General features: G+C 37.0%; 1 long non-coding RNA gene across 3 annotated transcripts in view; it reads right to left on the bottom strand.

Annotated features, from left to right (window-relative positions):
• LOC110030897 overlaps nucleotides 1–19,854 on the bottom strand; it is a 28,516-nt gene extending 8,662 nt beyond the window's left edge. For 2 of the 3 annotated variants that reach the window (XR_002294689.1, XR_002294691.1), the window contains exons 1-4: nucleotides 19,427–19,854; nucleotides 18,782–18,894; nucleotides 1,747–1,966; nucleotides 1,327–1,445 (exon numbers count right to left, since the gene is read on the bottom strand). This is a non-coding gene — a long non-coding RNA (uncharacterized LOC110030897). The remainder of the gene's footprint in view (nucleotides 1–1,326; nucleotides 1,446–1,746; nucleotides 1,967–18,781; nucleotides 18,895–19,426) is intronic. The other variant, XR_002294690.1, reaches the window with a different exon arrangement.
• Nucleotides 19,855–20,252: the final 398 nt, after the last annotated feature.

Consider the following 20,252-nt stretch of genomic DNA (forward strand, 5'->3'; position numbering starts at 1 on the left):
ACCCTAGAACTCCCCGAAATGGGGTTTTTATAGCAGGAGAGGGAGGAGGAAGAACACCATCGCTTACCTGGGCGGTGAGCCGAGCCAAGAGAAGCGACAAACCTCGCGTGAGGAGGTGACGTCGCGAATCGCAGAGGCGTGGGAGCAGGTTGAAGCCTTCCGCAGAGCACGGAAGCACGCGGATGGGGGGACCTCGGCCGAAGCTTCGTGACGAAGAGGGTAGACCGCTCGGCTAGGGCTGCGATCGGGATGAACCACGAACGAGAGGAAGGAGCTGATGGGGGGGACCGAGCGACCGAGAGGAAGAAAGTGGGGGTCTTGCGTGCGTTCGATTTAGGGATTTAGGGATTTAGGGCCTTAGGAATGTAAAAGGAAGATTCAGTTTATATAAATTTATATATATATATATATATACATATACATATATATATATATATATAATCACATGCGATTCATTCACGCGCGGTGTCGTAACAAAATGGGTGTCTTCCCTAGGCAAAATCGACATTCCAGACGCACCGGCGCTGTCTGTTTTGCCGTCAGAGGTCGTTTCGACGAATTCACCGATTTGCGTGTCAATTTTCTCGTGTCGAAAATATGGCAATACGGGTGTCCTTTCCTACCAAAATTGGTATCCCGGACGCGTTGGCACGGTCCAATTCGTCGTCGGAGGTCATCCGGATAAATTCGCATTTTCACCGGTCCCTTAGGCTTAATTGAAGTCTGATTTCGCGCAATTTCGTGAACTTCGTGTATTTGATGTGTGTATGTGACGAAAAAGGTCGTGACGATGTTTTCCTAAGGCTTGAAGTCCTATTTGGAACATTTTCCTTGAATCTACGCAACATAGCCCATAACCGCTCGTTCATAAGACGATGGTCTTGTGCCAAAGATGCTAGACATCAAAGGAAAATAGGAATTGGCTGGAATTTCTAGAAGGGTGAGTCTCAATTCTAGTTTTCTAAGATGGTCCATCTAGAACCTAGGAGCTAGAACCTAGGCTCTAAGGAGGAGAAGAAAAGACTTCACAAAAATGAGGTCAACACAAACATGTAAAAACATAAAAGTAAAGGGGTATGTATGTAAATCTTCCATATGTTAGAGTCACTGGCTTCTGCAGTCCCTAGAGGCTGATTTAAATTCAACGGCTAAAGACTCTAGAGGCTGATTTGAATTCAATGGATGAGGAAATGCTAGAATAACACTAAACTGATAGTTGGCCCAAACTGATCCCGAAACACCGGTTTCAGCCAACTTTTGAAGACTTTGCTTTAAAAGGACAAACATAGGCTGATGGAGGAAGAAAGTTTGAAATAGAAGACATACCACAACAATGATTCATAAAAGCGGAGTGTCCTGGATGTCACAACCCTTCCAACTTATTAGGGCCAGTGAGTTGCAATTCTGGAGATTCCAACTGTTCAGAAAATCATTATGCATGATATCTGTTCATAAAGAAAGTAAGTTTACAAAATAGAATCAAAAATAAATTTATCAACAGATAAATAATCAAAATAGAGAAAGGTAGCATATTTTTTATTTATAATAAGTATTATAAACCAAACAGTTTATAAGAATTTCATCGGCATTAAAGCAAAGTAAATTGCTTGAAAACATTGCAAAAACCGAACTTTACTGATAAAAAAACCCAATTTTGGAGCAAAATAGTAAAAATTAATACACACACACACACACAGATATATTTATATATATAGAAGTACTATATATATATATGATGAAAACTACCTTCTCTGGGTATTTTTTGGCAAGTTCCAATAATTGAAGACAACCAAACTTTCACTGGTCCCGGCCTAACAAGTTTGCCAGTCTACCTCTTTGACAAGGGGAGTGGTTGGACTATCCTTGAACCATAGAACGCAGTCAGCCCATCATCAACATTACCAGGGATGACTATATCTTTCCACGTATGAAAAGAGCTTAATGGTCGTTTATCAGTGCGGTCCCCCTGCATAATTCCATCAACATTTAATTATTGGTTTTAGTAGAGGCTTGTGATTGGAACAAAACATTAATTTTCTAGAATGGATTCTCGTTTTGTTCAGAGAAGCACAAAACAAATATCACTTCAAAAACTAGGTATCGGACAAAGGTAAAAAGTAATGCTCACAACACGCAATAACCTAACTTTGATAGCTTGAATATCATCATCATTAGCCTTGCACGATTTTATTTGGAACAGGATTTATAAACTCTCAATCTTCACTCATCCATATTGATTGTTATAGGTCTTAATCATATCTGAGTAAATATTTTTGCAAAATTCTATACATTCTCTTTTGGTTTATGACTCTCTTTCTAGGCCTTTGATGCTACTTTTATCTACTCACCTTATGGGTCCCACCAGAACTTAATATAAATCTTCTCTATTTATCATTTCTAGTTGTACTAAATATCCATCTTAATCAATATGACTACCAATGGCCGAATTATAGCACAACATATATATCCATACGACATTGATAGCCTATGTGAGATCATATAAATTTTACCTTCCAACTTTTCATAAAATTTTCTCCGCATAATGTTTCTGGAGCATGCAACAATTTTAGCAACCCAACCTTTAAAGTTATATCTTCTAGTAATGTTGGCCATACTTACTAATAAATAAAATATAACACCAAAAAGACTGAAGTAATATTTACAAATTTCATGTAATTTAATAGGATGTAAAATAAAAATATATAATCTTGATACCTGGCACGCAGCATAACTGCAATTACAAAGAAGTCGTGTGCATTGATCTCTGTTATATATTCTTACAGCATATTAAAAAGATGTTAGATTGGCACCTACGGCTCTTTCTGCAATGTCGAGCCTGCCAAATAATTTGAAGACTTATTTTAGACGCAAGACTAAAAGGGCAATTTAGTCTTTATTAGTTATTATTGTTTGGTATAAATAGAGCATAAAATGATTAGAGTTAGGGTATGCTATTATTGTCCGAAGTCTTAGGAGTTAGAGTTTGGAAGATATTGTCAACCTCTCGAATTTTAGGTATTTATCATTCATGCATTTTGGATTGTATTAATTTGTTTGGTACATATGGAATAGAATAATTTATGCCCGAATCATTTGGAAAACTTGTCTCGTTCCTACCAAATTGGAATTAGAGCCGAACAGATTGAGGAGCACCATCTCGTTCCTTACACGATTCGTAGTTGAACATTACCTTCGCGACTATACCACGCAATCCAGCCATAATTCGAGCTAACAGGAAAGCCGATGACAAGATCACGGCGACAGGATCCGTTGTGCACGCCTTTGTGCCCAAACCTCACGATACGGTCGTGATTCAAGCTAGCTGGGAAGCAAAGGATGGGATCGCGACATACAGGATCCGTCGCACACACAATCGTGAATGAACCTCTCAATATAGTTGCAATCGAGCTAGTTGGGAAGCCAACGATGGGACTGTTGCACATGCCTTCGCGACATAAACTTGAGATAAAGTTGTGATTTGAGCTAGTTGGGAAGCCAACAACTGAATCATGGGGTACATGAGTTCCGCCTTCGTGATAGAAAAACATGTAGTGGCCGCTAAGAAAGTAGAAGTATTGGTGGAGAAATTAAAGGGATGGGTGAGCCGAATCAAATATGGAATAGAGGAGCATTTCTCGTTCATGAAGGGGCGGTTCCCGTCCATGGAGAATAGATTCATGGTCATAGAATAAATGATGAAGAAGATCGTTGAATTTCACACAAACCCACCGCAACCTATAGTTGGATCAAGTGACAGCGTCTAGAGCGGACGCGAGCAACAGCAACCAGAAGAATTCGTGTGATATCATGCCAGCATCTCTACCTAAGTTAGATCTGGTGCCAAGGGATTGAGCAAAGGAATTGAGAGCAGACTAGAGCGGTCGCACTTGAAAGGAATAGTGTGACATCTGGATGGCTAGAACAAGTGGCGACAAGTGAAATGGGACAGCGTGCAATTCGAAGATAGAGAAGATCGATTTGAAGAATTTCGGCCTAGAACAGGGAATCATGGTGGGTGGGAACCCGGTCGAGGGTTGCATCCAACCGCGCCAGTGTCATTTGTTGCAGCAACCTTCCGAGCGGAAGATATTCAAAAGCCTATAAGGACAGGCTAATTGATTATGGGGCGAGCCTGACTTATGTAAAAGGAAAATCAATAGGGTCTAGGAAGAGAGCCCAACCCCCACTTCATGGGTAGAACGAGCTTCGATCGAGAAAAATGAGGACTCGTGCATAAGGAAGTTGAAGATGTTGATCATTAAAGGGCGGGATGTATGCGGTTGGGTTTATCACTTTGAGAGATATTTTACTGTTAATGGGCTAATAGAGAGAAAAATTGATAGAGGCGATTGTGTGTTTGAAAGAAAAAAATCTAGTGTGATATCAATGAAGAGAACAACGTTAACCAATCAGAATATGTGAAGATTTTAAGGACCGCTTGTTGGAGTGTTTCAAAACCACATGGGAAGAGGATATACACAAGCAGTTTTTTGCACTGGTCCTGGAAGGTTCCGTCATGGATTATAGGGAGAAATTTAAAATATGCTTTGGTCATTTGAGAGGGATATTAGAAGAAGTGTTGGAAGGAAACTTCATGAAAAGATTGAAGTCAGAAATTCGAGTAATTTGCTTAGACCCAAGGAATTGAAAAACAATGGAATTAACAACGTTGACTAAAGATAAAATGTAATGGAACAAGCCAATAAGAGCAGCACAAATGAAGCGTCATACCGAAACGCTACAACTATGACAATAACAAAAACTCAAATAGTGGAATTCAGATGAAGGCTCCACGGGACATGAATAATGTGCCACGATCAGGGACGACATTCAAACGCCTTATAAAAACAAATTCAGAAGAAACGAGCCAAAGGTTTATGTTTTCAGTGAGATGAAAATATTTCCTAGGATAGCGTTGCAAGGACTAGACCTTAAAGGTGGAGGAGACAGGGGATGAGAAAATAAAGGAGGCTATAATGGAGGAGGTGAAGGAACACTCTCAATTGAATGTGGCATAAGACTCATTGAACTTAGTTGTAGGGTTAACATTAAACCACACAATGAAACTTTGGGAACAAATTAGAGAGCGGGATGTAGTGATCTTAGTAGATAGTGGGATCACCCACAATTTCATCTCTACTCAAGCGGTGAGGCAAAAAGTAAGTTGAGATGGTTGGCATGGAAAGTTATAGTACAGTTGGGGATGGAACGCGTGAACAAGAGTGGTGGAGTTTGCAAATGAGTGAATTTAATGTTGCAAGATATTCAGGTGATGGAAAATTTTCTTCCCTTGAATTTAGGAAGCACAGACGTGATATCGAGTATGAAATGGTTGCAGTCGTTAGAAGAGACTAAGATGCACTGGAAATTCCTGACAATGGAGTTCCAGGAGAGAGACAAGATGGTGGTGTTTCGCATTGACCCTAGCTTGTGTGAGATGGTGACTCTCAAGATAATTGTTAGGGCAATACAGGACGCGGGATTGGGATTCTTAATCGAGTTGCATGCCATAGAAGGTACACATAACATAGTGTTGTCAAAGATTCCAACACAAATCCAATATTTCCCACAAGAATGTGCAGAAGTTTTTCAGTTGCCATGTGGATTGCTACCTCAGAGGGAACACGAGCATGCAATAATCCTGAGACCGAGGGTTTCTCCCATAAGTGTATGCCCATACCACTACCTCCAAGTACAGAAAGACAAGATCGAGAGAGGGATCCGAGAGATATCATAGGTTGGGATCATATCTCTTTCTCTAGCCTAGCCTTGCTAGTGAAGAAGAGAGATGGGAGTTAGCATTTTTTTTTTTTTGTGGATTATCGTACAGTAAATAAGAAACATTACCTGACAAATTTCTCATCCCAGTGATCGATGCGCTATTGGATGAACTGTTTGGGGCTACGGTATTCTCCAAGATTGATTTGAATTCAAGATACCATCAAATTTGGATGTGGCCGATGGATGTGCGCAAGGTTGCATTTCAAACTCATTTGGGTCAACATAAATTTCTGGTTATGTCATTCGGGCTCATCAATGCATTAGCTACATTTCAATAATTGATGAACAAGATGTTTCAGTCTTTTCTCTAAAAGTTTGTGTTGGTGTTCTTTGATGATATCCTAGTGTACAGTCGTTCTTTGGAAGACAATTAATTATTTGAAGAAAGTGTTAACGATACTTGGTAAGCACCAGCGCTACGCTAATTTACATAAGCGTTTGTTCGCCCAACCAAAAGGTGTACTTAAGACTTGTGGTGTCAGCTGAGGGATATCGACGGATCCATCGAAGGTAGGGGCTATGTTGGACTTAGACCTTGAAGGTGTTGAGAGAATTTTTGTGACTTACAAGATACTATTGATAGTTCATGAACGATTACAGTTCGATTGCGTGCTCGTTGATGGGACAACTAAAGAAGGAAAGTTTTTAGTAGGGGAGAAGCAACGGCCTAGTCTTTTAAGAAGTTAAAGAAAGTCATGACGAGTGTACCAATATTGGCCTTACCAGATTTCAACCAAGCATTTATTGTAGAGATGGATGCTTCAGTCAATGGATTAGGCACAATCCTCATGCAATGTCAATGACCAGTAGCTTATTTTAGTCAAGTACTGGCGGCGAGAGCCCGACTCAAGTCAGTTTATGAGCGAGAGCTTATGGCAATAATGCTTGTCATTTAAAAATGAAGGCCTTATTTGTTTGGGCGGCATTTTACAGTACGCACAGATCAACGCAAACATAAATTTATGTTAGAACAGCGGATAGTGACTAAAGAATATCAGGGCTATCTAAGCTATTGGGGTATGACTTTAAAATTCAATATCGCCAAAGATTAGAGAATAAGGTCATTGATATTTTATCATGACAGATAAATTAACCTCAATTATTGAAATTGTCAGTCCCTTCAGCCATAAGAATGGGAGATATTGAGGCAAGAAAGTTAGGCATAAGGGGAATTGAGCGAGATCTGGTCGGCTTTAGTGAATGGCGAGAACGGCTATCCCGATTATTCATTGAATAGCCAACGTTTACTTTACCATGGACGTTGTATTATTCAAGAATTGAAGACACGTCGAAGTTATTACAGGAGTTTCGGGGCAACACTATCAGGGGGCTCTCGGGCGTACTCAAAACATATCAGAGGATAGTAATAGAATTGTATTGAATGGGTATGAGAAAGGATGTGGAGGGCATAGTCTAATGGTGTGTACCAACGACGCAAGTACTTTGTGTTAGAGCCTGCGAATTACTAAAATATCTAACATTACCGGAGAAGGTATGGGAGAAGGTGACGATGGATTTCATTGAATGCTTAATGAGAAAGTATTCTCACTTTGTATCTCTGCTTCATCCCTACATTGTTGTTATGTCACCGTTCTTTTTATATTGGAGGTTGTCTGCTTGCATGGGATTCAAGACTTGAAAGTGACAGATCAAGACAGGATCTTCTTGAGTCATTTCTTAAGGGAAATATTTAGAATGCAAGGGACCGTATTTTCGAAATTTATCACATACCACCCGCATAGTGATGGGCAGTTCAAAGTTGTCAATCAAAGTGTGGAGACCTATTTGTGTAGTTTAGTATCCAGCATACCTAAGCAGTGGGCTAAATGGCTACCTTGGGAAGAGATTGGTACAACATATCTGTTGACCTCACTTTTTGTTGAGGTCTAGTCTTTCTTCGTTAGGAGCCTAGGATCTAGCCATAGAACTTTCTTGTTACCTATTCCTAGAAGACTAGTGACGGTACCCTCACCAATAGAAATTCTAAACTCTTCTTTGCTCATCTTGAAGTTCCACATGTTGGTTCTAACCTCTAGCACTTAGAAGATGGAGCCAATATGGGAGAGCTCGAGAAGAGTTCCCCATATAATTGTTTGACCTTAGGGCTGACCATGGGTGGTTTGGCATGGTCTAGTACACACACTTGCACTTCACACTTCCACTTGCAAGCTTGAACCCTAACCTACACATGTCTAGTTTGGTTCCCTTGCCTCTTTGGAGACCCATGTGGGTGATCCCCCAAACCCTTAGTCTTTGACTAGAGTGGATAAGATCAACACATGGAGAATCCAAAGTGGAGTTTCTCTGGTCTCATGGCACCATGAGGGTAATTCTATGATCAGCAGGGTAATTCTATGATCAGGTAATTCTATGATCAGCATTTGCATCAAACCTTAATCTTACCCAATTACCCAATTTTGGCATTTTTGCCCTAAACTTTCCCATAATTACCAAAATATCATTTGTGACCCAAAAATTCTCAAATCCTCCTAAATCATTTCAAATATCCCTAAAATCAATTCTTGATCATCCATTGGGTCTAATTTGACCAAATTGACCCATTTTGGCCAAAATCTCAATTTTGCCCCCTAAGTGCCTAAAAATCCCCAAATCACCCCAATTTGCCCCCAATTGATCTAAAAACTCCCTAATTTCAATTTTAAACTCAAATTCATCATGTCCTAATTCAATTGAAACCAAATTCAAGCCCAACTAAATCCAATTTCAAACTCCAGATCTAAGTCCAAGTGAATTGCCTCAAATTGACCCAAAATCCAAAAATCTCCAATTGAGCTTCATGATCAATCAAACGCCCCAATTTCAAATGCACGTCAAATTCAATATATCCAAATTCAATTTCAACAAATTCTAAATCCATTTAAATCCATTTAATTGAAATTTCCAAAATTAAAATCATCATGTGCATGTTTAAAAGGCTCATACCCATAAGCATTTTTCAGAAGCCTATATGATTAATTTAAAAGCCCAAATTGAGCCCAAATGACATAAATCTTTCCTTCATCATATCATGGCATTCAAAATCATTCCATTATGGCATCATATGAAGCATAACATACATTTACAAAAAATTTTATTCAAATTTAGGCATCATGGCATGATTTTCCAAAATTCATGAAAATTAAAATTTCCTTTTGCATGAAACCTTCTCCTCATGGAGCCTTCCATGGGCATCCTAAAGTCAATTTTTGTCAAAAATGGCATGAGGAGGTGACCACTCCCCTCTCCCTCCTTCACTTGAACTTTCCTTCTTCATGAAACATTTAAACTCTTGCCCCATGCCCAAGCCAGCAACTTGACCTCATCCAAGCCTTCCTTGGGGTCAGTCCAAGCACCCTCACCATCAGGGAACCAAACCCAACCCTTGGACCAAGGGGTTAGACCCAACTTACCCAAACCTCAATTTCCCATTGGATTCCACCTTGGAGCCACCATTAAACCAAATTGAATTGACCTCATAGCACCTCTGGCTCACCTGAACTTAGAGGTGACCTAACTCTGGTCGGCCAGCCACCACAGCCGCTGGAAAACACCCAGCCCGAGAAGACCCAAATGGTCAAAACCCATAATTAAACCCCCCTGAGCTGGCTAAGCCCCACTGGCCACTGGAGCACTTCTTCCCTCCACCTAAGCGGCTCCCCTGCCAACTTGGCATGTCCTGATGGCAGTCATGGCTCTCCCTAGAACCCTCCAAGGCCAAGAAAAGGTGTGTGCACAAACCCTAACAAAACTCTGTCAAAATTCTCCCAGACCTTCTAGCAACCCAGAGAGACTCATCCCCACCATTCTCCAGCCCTAATTCCCTCTGTTTGAGCTCAATTTCAAAGCTCAAATACAGGACATTTTCACTGCCATCCCATAAAACTCCGTCAATCCACAAATTGTTGTGCTCCTAAAATCCACCAGAGCAAGGGAGGAAACTTCCCACTGAAACCCCCATCAATTGAGCCCTCTGTCATAGAGCTAGACCAAGCCCGCACCACCTATTGGAGGAGTTTGTACTCGGACCATTCACTAGATCAAACCAACACTTCCAGGAGGTTCGCCAGACTCCATCAAAGCTTCAGCAAGCATCCAATTGAGGCTACATCTCTTGGACTAAGGTATGGACCATTGTCCCCCAAATCGAGCTCGGTTTAGGCTTTTGTGAAGAAAATCTTAATTTCATGTATGACCAACCGTATGGATATGTTCGTCTCGGTTAGATGCACGTGTAGGAATAAACCGCACTTAATTTCGTTGAGTAGCGAGTGAGATCGAAGCGATTTAGTGTGGACGACTCTCGTGTCAGGTTGATCGGGGACGATGAACGGATGTCGTCCGATTAGCGTGTGTATTGATCCAACATACGAGACAGTTTCGAAAGAAGATATGGTACGTGAAAGCGCGGCCGCGAGGCGGCTAAGTCAGATGGCGGCGCGGGATCAGAACGCGACCGTGGAGCTTCGTAAAATCCCATGTTGACGCAGTGGCTGAGCTGAATAAGTAGAAAAATAGGATTTATAATTTATTTTAATTCTTAAAACTTAAAAAATTCATATCTTTGTGTAGAAAATTCATAAAAATAAAAGAAAAATACACTCATGCTCAGTGAATAGAGGAGAATAATATGGAAAAAAATTAAAACTATTTGACTTATATTTTATTTTTAATTAATTAAATACCTAAAAATTTAATTAAATAATAAGTCATTAAATATTATTCACCATGGTTTGATATCTTGGGGGTTTAAACTTCCTGTTCTTAGGTGTGTTCTATGAATTTTTCCAAAGTCAGAGAACACCTCTAAGTGTTGAAGCCTTAATTTTCAAAATAAATCACCTCTGTTTAAATAAAAAATTATAAAAATTAAAATATATATCAGAAAAATATAAAACTTATTTTTGTAGGTTCACTGTGACCAGAGGGCTCTTGAAAAAATATAAACGAAGTTTTGATATTTATGTAAATTACTATAGTTAATTAAATCCTAAAAACTCATTAAAATTAAAATAAATAAAATAATATTCAAAAATTAAAAAAAATCATTCCACACTGTAAAAAATAGTCACATTACCTCTCTGTAAAAAATTAAAATTATTTTGACTTAATTTACCCACTAAACTTGATTTTCTAAGCTAAATTTGATACTTGCATTAAAATAATTATATAAATTAAATTAAAAGTCAAAATATTATAAAAAGTGGTTTTATGAGTTCCTTGTGATCAGAGAGACTTAAGAAAAAATAAAATTGAAATTAAAATAAATATTTGATTTTTAAGGAATATTTTCAATTTTAAATAATTAAAAATAATTTAAAAATAATAAAAATCACTAAAATTGAAAAGTGCCCCCAAAATGTCATAATTGGTCCCTTGGTCACTTGGGAGCAATTAAAACATTTTTAATAATTTTCTAAATAAAGTTATAATTTTTTTAAAGGCTTAAAAAAAACTTAATTTTTTATTATAATAATTCTAACAATTAAAATATAAACCACAAAAATATGAAATTTGTTTCTTTGGGTTCTCTGGACTCAGAGAGATTTAATAAAAATATAAAAGTTAATTTTCAACTTAAATAATATTTTATATTTAATTAATACTCAAAATCATTAAATAAATTTAATAATTAAAAGAAAAAAAAATCATGAAAATTGGTACGAGTGGTTCTCTGGCCTAGGTGAACCTCCAATAATCTTCCTAAGAACAGATAGTTTGTTTTGATTGATTAAATGAATTAACTTTGAAAATCCCTATTTTTGAATAAAATAATTATTATAAATTAAATAAAAATCAGAAAATCATATTTACTATTCTGATATTTTATTTGACCCATGAGTGGAGTACTATAAAATTTTCAAAGTAATTTGAGTTATATTTAATAAAATATGAAATGGAGAACCCTAAGAGCAAAACGGTAATTTTGAATTTTTATGTTTTAATTAAATTTTAAGATTGATTAAAGTAAATGGGTAATTTTGATCATGATGAATTCTTTTGGATGATTGAAACACAATGGATTAAATGGTAAAAATCAATACTTCACTTTTCTACAATAAGGGCATAATTGTAATTTCCCTCAATTATTATAATTCGAAAGTTAATTAAATTAAATGATCCTAAGGTAAGGGTTTAGATTTTAGAAGATGATAATTCACTAATTTAACAATTTTTGAGTGATATAATCATTGATAAGGATTAAAATACCATATAATTTAATATTCCTAAAAGTCCTGAATTTGTCCACTCATAAGTCTTAAGGGCTCAGTGGTGAACTAGGCTTAATTTGGAATTTGCTTAATGAGGTTTAGGAAAGAAATATAACTAATTATGAATATTTTGCAAACATTACAAGCCCAGCATTAATTGTAGGCATAAAATTCTTAATAACCTAATCTTGCCCTCAAGGGCGCCCATTTATATAACTTTTAAATGAAATATTAAATGCCTAATTAAGTACCCCTCTCATGAGATGATTAAAACACCAAGTTCACTGAGCATAGAGTATTTTAATCAATCAAACCCTAAATTTAACTTTAGATAATTATCTGAACAATATAATAAGTTCAAATGAATTCGGGATGTTTCAAAAGATTCTAAAGGTTGTTTGGGGTCATGCTCCGAACACCTTTACGATCTTTTGGATGTTTTGAAGAACTAATGAACCTATTATACTTTGTTCAAGAAAATCATTTATTAAAACTTCTAGAAAACCATTAGGTTACGACATAGAACTCAGTAGGAGTAGCTTGAACATTTTCCCTATTTTCTTTCCTGTAATTTCATTTAAATTTCTGCAAAATTATATATATTGCAAAAGCTAATTTTAGCAGGAGCAGCGAGAAGATGACAAGTACACTTTTATAGTTTTATTTAATTTCTGTCATTTTATTTACTGCAATTTACTCTTGCTTTAAAATATTATACATGCTTGGTTGTAGATTTTAGTTCACCTGCAAAACAAAAACAACAATTTCATAACACGTCCTTTTGAATTTATGGGTCTCCCTTGGATGAAGTAACCTATGGCTGTTAGCGAGATCTCCCCTGTTTAAATGGGTTTAACAACTCGTTCAAGCTAAGTAAATTTAAAAGAAAATAGTGGTATCAGAACGAGGGAACCGTTAAACCTCCTCCCCCCCCCCCCCCCATGACTGAACTGAAACTTGTCATTTAAACATTTAAATCTTATACTTTAGGACTGCTACATCAACGAAGAACTTGAAGCCAGCACCGTGGGCAGCATGCAAAGATGTGCAAAAAACAACTTCGAGAGAGCAAACGGATCTGCAACAGCAAGAGGATCTACAACAACAATCCTTCCTTAGACATAAACAACAAGTCATAAGGCTTCGAGATTGTCCGTCTTGCGCGATATAAATCCTCAACTTTATCTTTAGATTTTAGAACAATTGTGTTGTGCAATTTGAGTCCTAACTCGTCTTAAGTTCTGAGGTTATCATTTGTTGTGGCATAAACCCTCCTATCTTTCAGGCTATTTGTATGATTGTGTCAAACGAATGTAAGCCCTAAAATAATAATTGACAGGAATATGAACTTCATAATATCACTAAAAAGTCTAAGAGGTTTGGATAGAAATTATATAAGTCTTTTAAACTCCTAATCAAATAATACTGCCATGGGCATCTCAAATAACTGGAATCTCATTTGGGAAGCTACAAATGAGAAGCAACACAAACTAGATTAAAATGACAGTATGTTACAAGAGTGCAAAAAGCAATTGTTGATCCACAATCTAGTGGAATTAGTAGTATTAAGGGTCTGTTTGGGGCAACTACAGTTGTTTGAAGAAATAATAGTGAAGCCGCTGAAGAAGAAGCTACTGTTCAAAAAGTTGCAGTGACTATTATTAAAAAAAAAATTTCTAGAAAGTCAGGCCACAGCTTTTTGACAGTCACCGCAGGTAGTCAGCTCTGGTGAGAAAAAATAGTTTTCAACTGCAGCTTTTGAGAACAAATGCAAAACGCAATTTTGTCCAACAAAAAAAACTACGATGCGGCACCACACCGCCACCGCATCGCCGCCCCAAACACACCTTAAAACTCTTATCAGGATATCAATTAGTCCGAGACTTCTTAGTTGCAATACAGTGAAAATGGCAGTATTAATGAAAAAATATTTGAAGTCATTCCACAGTCATCATTATTTGAAGTAGTTGCAAGTCCTATCGAAATTGATTTATAATGATGACACCGCTCCACAATTTTGTTTGTTCGGGTAAATAGCGCCATCGGAAGGCCAGAACACGGTTAAATAGTAGTTGCAAGTAACATCCTTTTTGCCATCTACCATCCTTGTTAGACACCGCTCCACAATTTTGTTTGTTCGGGTAAATAGCGTTTTGACATCATTTTAAAAAAACTACCATTGAAAACGCATATTCCCATCACTCCTGTCTCGGTACAGTGACAACTTTCTACTATTGATCTGATATGTGTCTTTTTTATATATATATATATATATATATATATATATATATTGTAATAATTATCACAACTTTTTGAGCATCAGACTATTATTCAACAGCTTAACAACTACTTTTTAATAAGCTGCAATTGCCCCAAACTGACCCTAAGTATGATAAAAAATACTATAAAGTAAGAAAATGGATATTCTATATATTATCTATGAATAACTTTCTAATTTGTGACTGTTAAATTTTATATACAAATTTAGCCCACAAACCCTATTTTTTATCATGCGTACTAGTTATGTTTAGTAGCTCACCGAGTTATTGTTGCTCTCGCATTCTATATCTATGAGTGTTATTTCAATAAGGAGAAATTATTGAGGTAATGATCTTGTCCACACACACACACACACACACACACACACACACACACACACACACACATATATATATATACATATTTTTTTTTTCTTTTTTTTTAGAAAGCCCAAAGGCTAATGTATTAAATAGAAAGAATGATACAGATAGATTGTGTGGGAGGACCCAAATATATCACCCTGCCCATATAAAAATCACAAATAGTTCCAAAAAAAGAAAATACAGAAAAATACATGAGAGGCCTAAAGAAAAAACCAAAAAGTGTCAAAATACGTAGTATCGTGTAGCTAGAGAGCGACCCAATTTTACTTTGCCTCTGTCTCTAGTTCTAGGGAATGAGTCAACTAATAAATTGGTAAGATAAGTGTCATTGGCAGTAGTAACCAATGTATCATCCGATAAGTTCCCGAGCTCGAGTCGGACTCCATTCTTCTTCTTTCTCCTAGAATAGACCTGTCATTCCTCATCCAAAGATTGGCTCACCTGATCAGTGGAATGGTTTAAAATGTGTCGGACATGTGTAGGTTGTTGAACATTAGAAGCAACTACTTGTTGTGCTAGCTAATCTTTTTTTGGATCAAATGAACTCTCGTGTGTCTTGGCATGTAAGTGAATATTCTTAAATAGCAGTGGGTGGTATAAGCATGTTTGGATCTGTACTTGTAGTATGGTGTTCTCCATCAAAAACTTCAGTGTTGGAAAGAGGATCGGGTTGCACCTTCTCAACAAGGATGGTAGATGGCTAATCTTTAGCGATATCTGGCCTTAGATGAGAAAGCAAGCGATAGCAAATAGTATAACAGTGGTCAAATATACTACAATGAGAGCAATAAGGAGGATATGGTTCTTTTTCAACATTTTGTCAATACCTGTTGAGAGTGGTTCCAATTTATATCTCATCCGGAGCGAGTTGAGTGATATCTCTCTCAACTAACACACAAGCCACAAAGTATCTGGTGACAGCAAACGTAGGATTATCAACCTTGAGAGACTTACAGTAAGCAGTTGCTAAGTAAAGAATTTCTAAGTTGAACAGATGTAATTATAACTCCGGAAACTTTATTCAAACAGGAATAATAGGGGACTCCGCTTTTTGATCAAAATCGACTGTTTGCTTTAGAATTTTCATAAAACGATTGTCGATGTTGATATTTTTTTGAGAAAAAATGCGAGTGTAATTGGCATCGTGAGATAACCGAATAAGTATATGTCAACCGTCAAGTAAATCAATATTCCAGCCACTCAATAGCTTCATAGCATCAAAATCTTTCTGAATGATCTCAATTTTTGGGTAACCATAAAAGAAATTTCCCCAATAAAGCAAAACGTCAAGAAGACGTGAGAATATTAGTTTCAACCTCTGTGAGAATAAGAGCAGGCTTCCCATTTTTTTTATCAAGATTTTTAATGAAAGTGTGATCACCACCACTTTCAAGAGCCTCGTGGAAAGATTGTGAAACATTGCAGGACTTGTCAATACGAAAACCATGCTATGAACCTGAAGGAGGAGAACGAATAGGAATAGGAAAGTCGTCGGCAAGTGCAGTAGCGAATGAACAGATCATCGATGTCATCTCCAGAGCAGCTAAGCAAGCCGCTAGAAAAAAGCCAGACTTCGAAGGAAATGTCTGTCGGCCAGGGCTACAGAGGCGTTGTCGAGTACGAGAGAGACGACGTTAGCCTTATAGTTAAAGTGGAGAGTTAATTAGAGGGATTGAGATGGTTTTGGGGGAATTGGGGTGAGGTGCCACCTTGAATGGTGGATGTGGTTCGGATGGTTGTTTTGACTCATGTAGCATGTCTTGATTAATTGGACATCCCTTGACGTATAAAAGTGTATTTAAAATGTTATCTTCCATTGGACTTTGTTCACTTACATTGTATATCACCGTGTGGGGTCAATTTCCATGGCATTGTGCGCTTTAGAAAGCCACCTTTGTATGGCACATGAAATAACATACACTAAAACCAACTCTCTTCACATGATTCCTTGACTACTAGTAAGGTTCAACATTACAATCATGATAAAAAAATTAAGCTACATAATATCTCACACCAGACAGAGATACATAAATTAATAAAAAACAACATAAACAACTATTTGGAGATCCTCATGATGTGCTACACCACTACAAGCATAATATCAATGTGATTTTGTTTGGTAATACCCAATTCCATGCCTTCAGTGGTTGATGAAGAAGGAACGGTTGTTATTTTATCCAACCAAACAATGCAGATGATGAGATTGATCTAAATAGCTTTAAATCAATTGAAATGATGGTAATGTTGCAGGTATATTATCATTGACTCGTACTTTGCTTCCTTCTATCCAATGTTGTGTCTCAATTGGTTAGAAAAGTTTTAATGGATTGACTTCTTATCTGTTTGAATAGTGTTGATGATGGGATTGGTTACATCAATTTTGACTCGCTTAAATTGATGGTGATGTTACATATATGTTACCATGGACTCAAACATTGTTTGTTACAATCCCATGACATGCCTCAAGCGGTTGGTAAAGTGGGAACAGTTATCATTTTATCTAGCTAAATAATGTCGACGATGGGATTAGTCACAAAAGCTTCTACCTAATTGTCATGATGCCAACTTTATTTGTATGTCATTAATTAAATTTTGTTTGCTAATGTTTAATGTCATGCCTAAGGCAGTTGATAAAGTAGCTATGGTTGTCATTTTCTCCTTTATATACAAAATGTATTCCTTCTAACCAAAGTATGAGTTACAAAACTTTATTTTCTAGACCATTTAGGATAAGTATCATAGAAAGTAGTGAAGAGAACTAGCACAATGTTAGAGGACCTCATAGAACTTGATTTTTTATGTACCCTCGATGTTGCAAGAAATAGTTTTGATGTAAGATTATAAACCATGCCCACGTACGATGGAGTAAATCCTGATTGTCGATGTGTTAATGACATACATGGAAACCAATCAAAGCATATTAATGCTTTTGCATGGTAGCACAAACATTCATTAATTTGATGGAATTAATAGTGCTTAGGGGTTTATTTCAGACACTCGGAATATATTTGCTAGTATAGGAATATTCATTCTGGCCATTGGCCATGGGCATGCTATCCCTAAAATAAATATCCAGATAAGAAAAAGTTCACTAGTTTCAAATTTTAAGGTAGCAATGCCATTTGATGGATAGTTTGCTTTATTGGCTCGTGTTAGTAATGATCTATCACGAACATAAAAGTACTCTGATGAGTGATTAATGAAGATTCTTTCTCCAAAGTAAAATAATTGTTTCCCTCTTATTTTATTAATTACTATATTAGTCACAATGAGCTTTTAATTAAAATATTTTATTGTTTCCTCTAAATAGGCAATCATGAGCTACTTTATGAATCTTTTAAAAGTTCATCATTACACTCTTCGTGAATCAAGTATGCAAAAGCAATGCAAGATCACATAGGAATTATTCAATCACTGTCATGAAAAACTCCACTATGTGAAAGAGCAAAACATTGGCATATTGAAAGAGCACTTTCACGATAAAAGAGAGAAAACACTTTACTTATAGAGAGAAGTATGGCAAAGTAGTTGCATGTCATACTCTATAATTATAACAAGCATTACAACATGAATTAGATCTACTTTAATATGATAAGATTTGAGATGCAATATGATTTTAATTTAGAAAGGGTGCCAGAGATTAGGACCTTGAATTAATATGTTTTAGCTTAGGGAATGACTGCTAGGGTAGGGGTTAAAATCAAGCATTACAATGGAATTTTGAGAAATTCAGATAAGTCAATTACACCATGCTTAATATTATTTGTATTACTAATAAAGATATATATATTTTAACATAAACTATAGGAACGTGGCATCACTATAAAAATACACTACAATCAAATAATTAATTTACTTGCTTTTCATTTTCTATTAATTGAATATTGTTGCATTAATAACATCAATTAAACAACCACACCCGTGACATGGATGCTTACGATCCACTCAAGTAAGAGTGTGTAATTTACACTGTAATTATCGAGAAATGAGTATTTTTATGTTATATATCTACTTTCTAATACCATTCATGTATTTAGTTAGCAAAGCCTAGCTCTTGTTTTTTCTGCGTTAAGTTCTCACACTGGTATGAGACAGTATGAGGTATTCATCAACCAAAACCATATGTGTTAAAGTACATGGGAGGAGTACCAGAGGCGTGTGAGTGGATTTTCTGATGCAACTAATATAGTTGTTCCAAGCTTTAAAAATGGTGTGGTCATCCTGCAATCTTATTGAATGGAAGCAATAACTGAGAAGGTTCACTGCAAAGAACACGAGGTACGCCAAGGAAAAGATTATTCATGCATCAAAATTAAGAACAAATATAATATTTGCATGTGTGGTGAGCTTTGTTTTTTAAGTATTTGTGCATGTAAGTGTTTAAATTATTCTATTTTATATAATATCTGACATTCAAATTTTGATCTTGTAAACTATTAGTTTCTATTGCAACATTTCTCATCATTGTAATGCATATGGATATTCTGTAAGTATTTTATCACTTTACTGCTTGAATTAAGCTATACTCAATATATCTGCAGCAATGGCAACATGCACCGAGAACGTTGAGGTTCTGTAAAAATTTTCATTGCTTCATAGTTATAAAAATTCCATCTTACTACTTATACCTAAAGTTGGGCCAGAATTATTACAAAATCATAAAAGAAGTTTCATCAGCCTATCTCAGTATATATTTTCAACCAACCGCATGACTTTATCCCGCTTGCGGCCTAATCTCACTTAACTTAACCTGAAATATACAATCAAGCTGGCCATAGATCGACATTCACATACCTGCGTACCCCACTGGCCCTTGACGCAGGACTCCACTGAGATCTTGCCGCCTCACCCGCGCATCAGCTCACGGAGCACAACTAACTCGCTCTCCTCGTAGATATAGATACTCAGGGAGAAAGAAGTCCCGTAGCCCCGGTGAGGCCAAGAGAGGAAACTGGAGCGAGGAAAGAGCGTGCCGAACGAAGTTTCGCCGGAAACAGCGGATAAAGGGAGGAAGACGGAATGGCGGCGATGAGGGCCAGGGTGCCGATCTGGTGCACCCGCCCGCAAACAATGTTGTGGTGGGCACCGCACCAGGTGAAGAGTGCGCGACCCCGGCTCAAGCCTCCCATGTCGGAGGCCTGGGAGCACAGCGGGAGCCGAGGGAAAATTGCCGAGTTGCTTGCTGAAAATGACTGGGATTGCGTAGCAAGCAACATATGAAATGTGGCTCTCAAAAATGTCAAAAAGGCAACCAATTTTTTGAGCTATATATATTGGAAAATTTTGTAGCTCTAGGTACGGACTCGTAGTAATATAACGTCATGTATGTTATATCGGGACCACCTAAAAAATATTAAAATAGAACTGCAAATTCCGGTGTAACCCCAAAATAAACTACGCGATTTCACTTTATTAACCCCGAAATAACCTCCCAAAATAACACTGTAGAGATTATTCCGGGGTTATTTTGAGTAATTGAAAAGAAACTCATATATTTCACTTGAATAACCGGGAAAAAACCCCAAAATAACTTTCACAATTTTATTTTATGGTTATTGAACTAGAACCGCGGAGGTTATTTTTGAGTTATTTATGGGTTATTTATGGGTTATTGAAGTGG

This window comes from Phalaenopsis equestris, unplaced genomic scaffold, assembly GCF_001263595.1.
Source record: "Phalaenopsis equestris unplaced genomic scaffold, ASM126359v1 Scaffold000761, whole genome shotgun sequence".
In the NCBI taxonomy this organism is placed as follows: domain Eukaryota; kingdom Viridiplantae; phylum Streptophyta; class Magnoliopsida; order Asparagales; family Orchidaceae; genus Phalaenopsis; species Phalaenopsis equestris.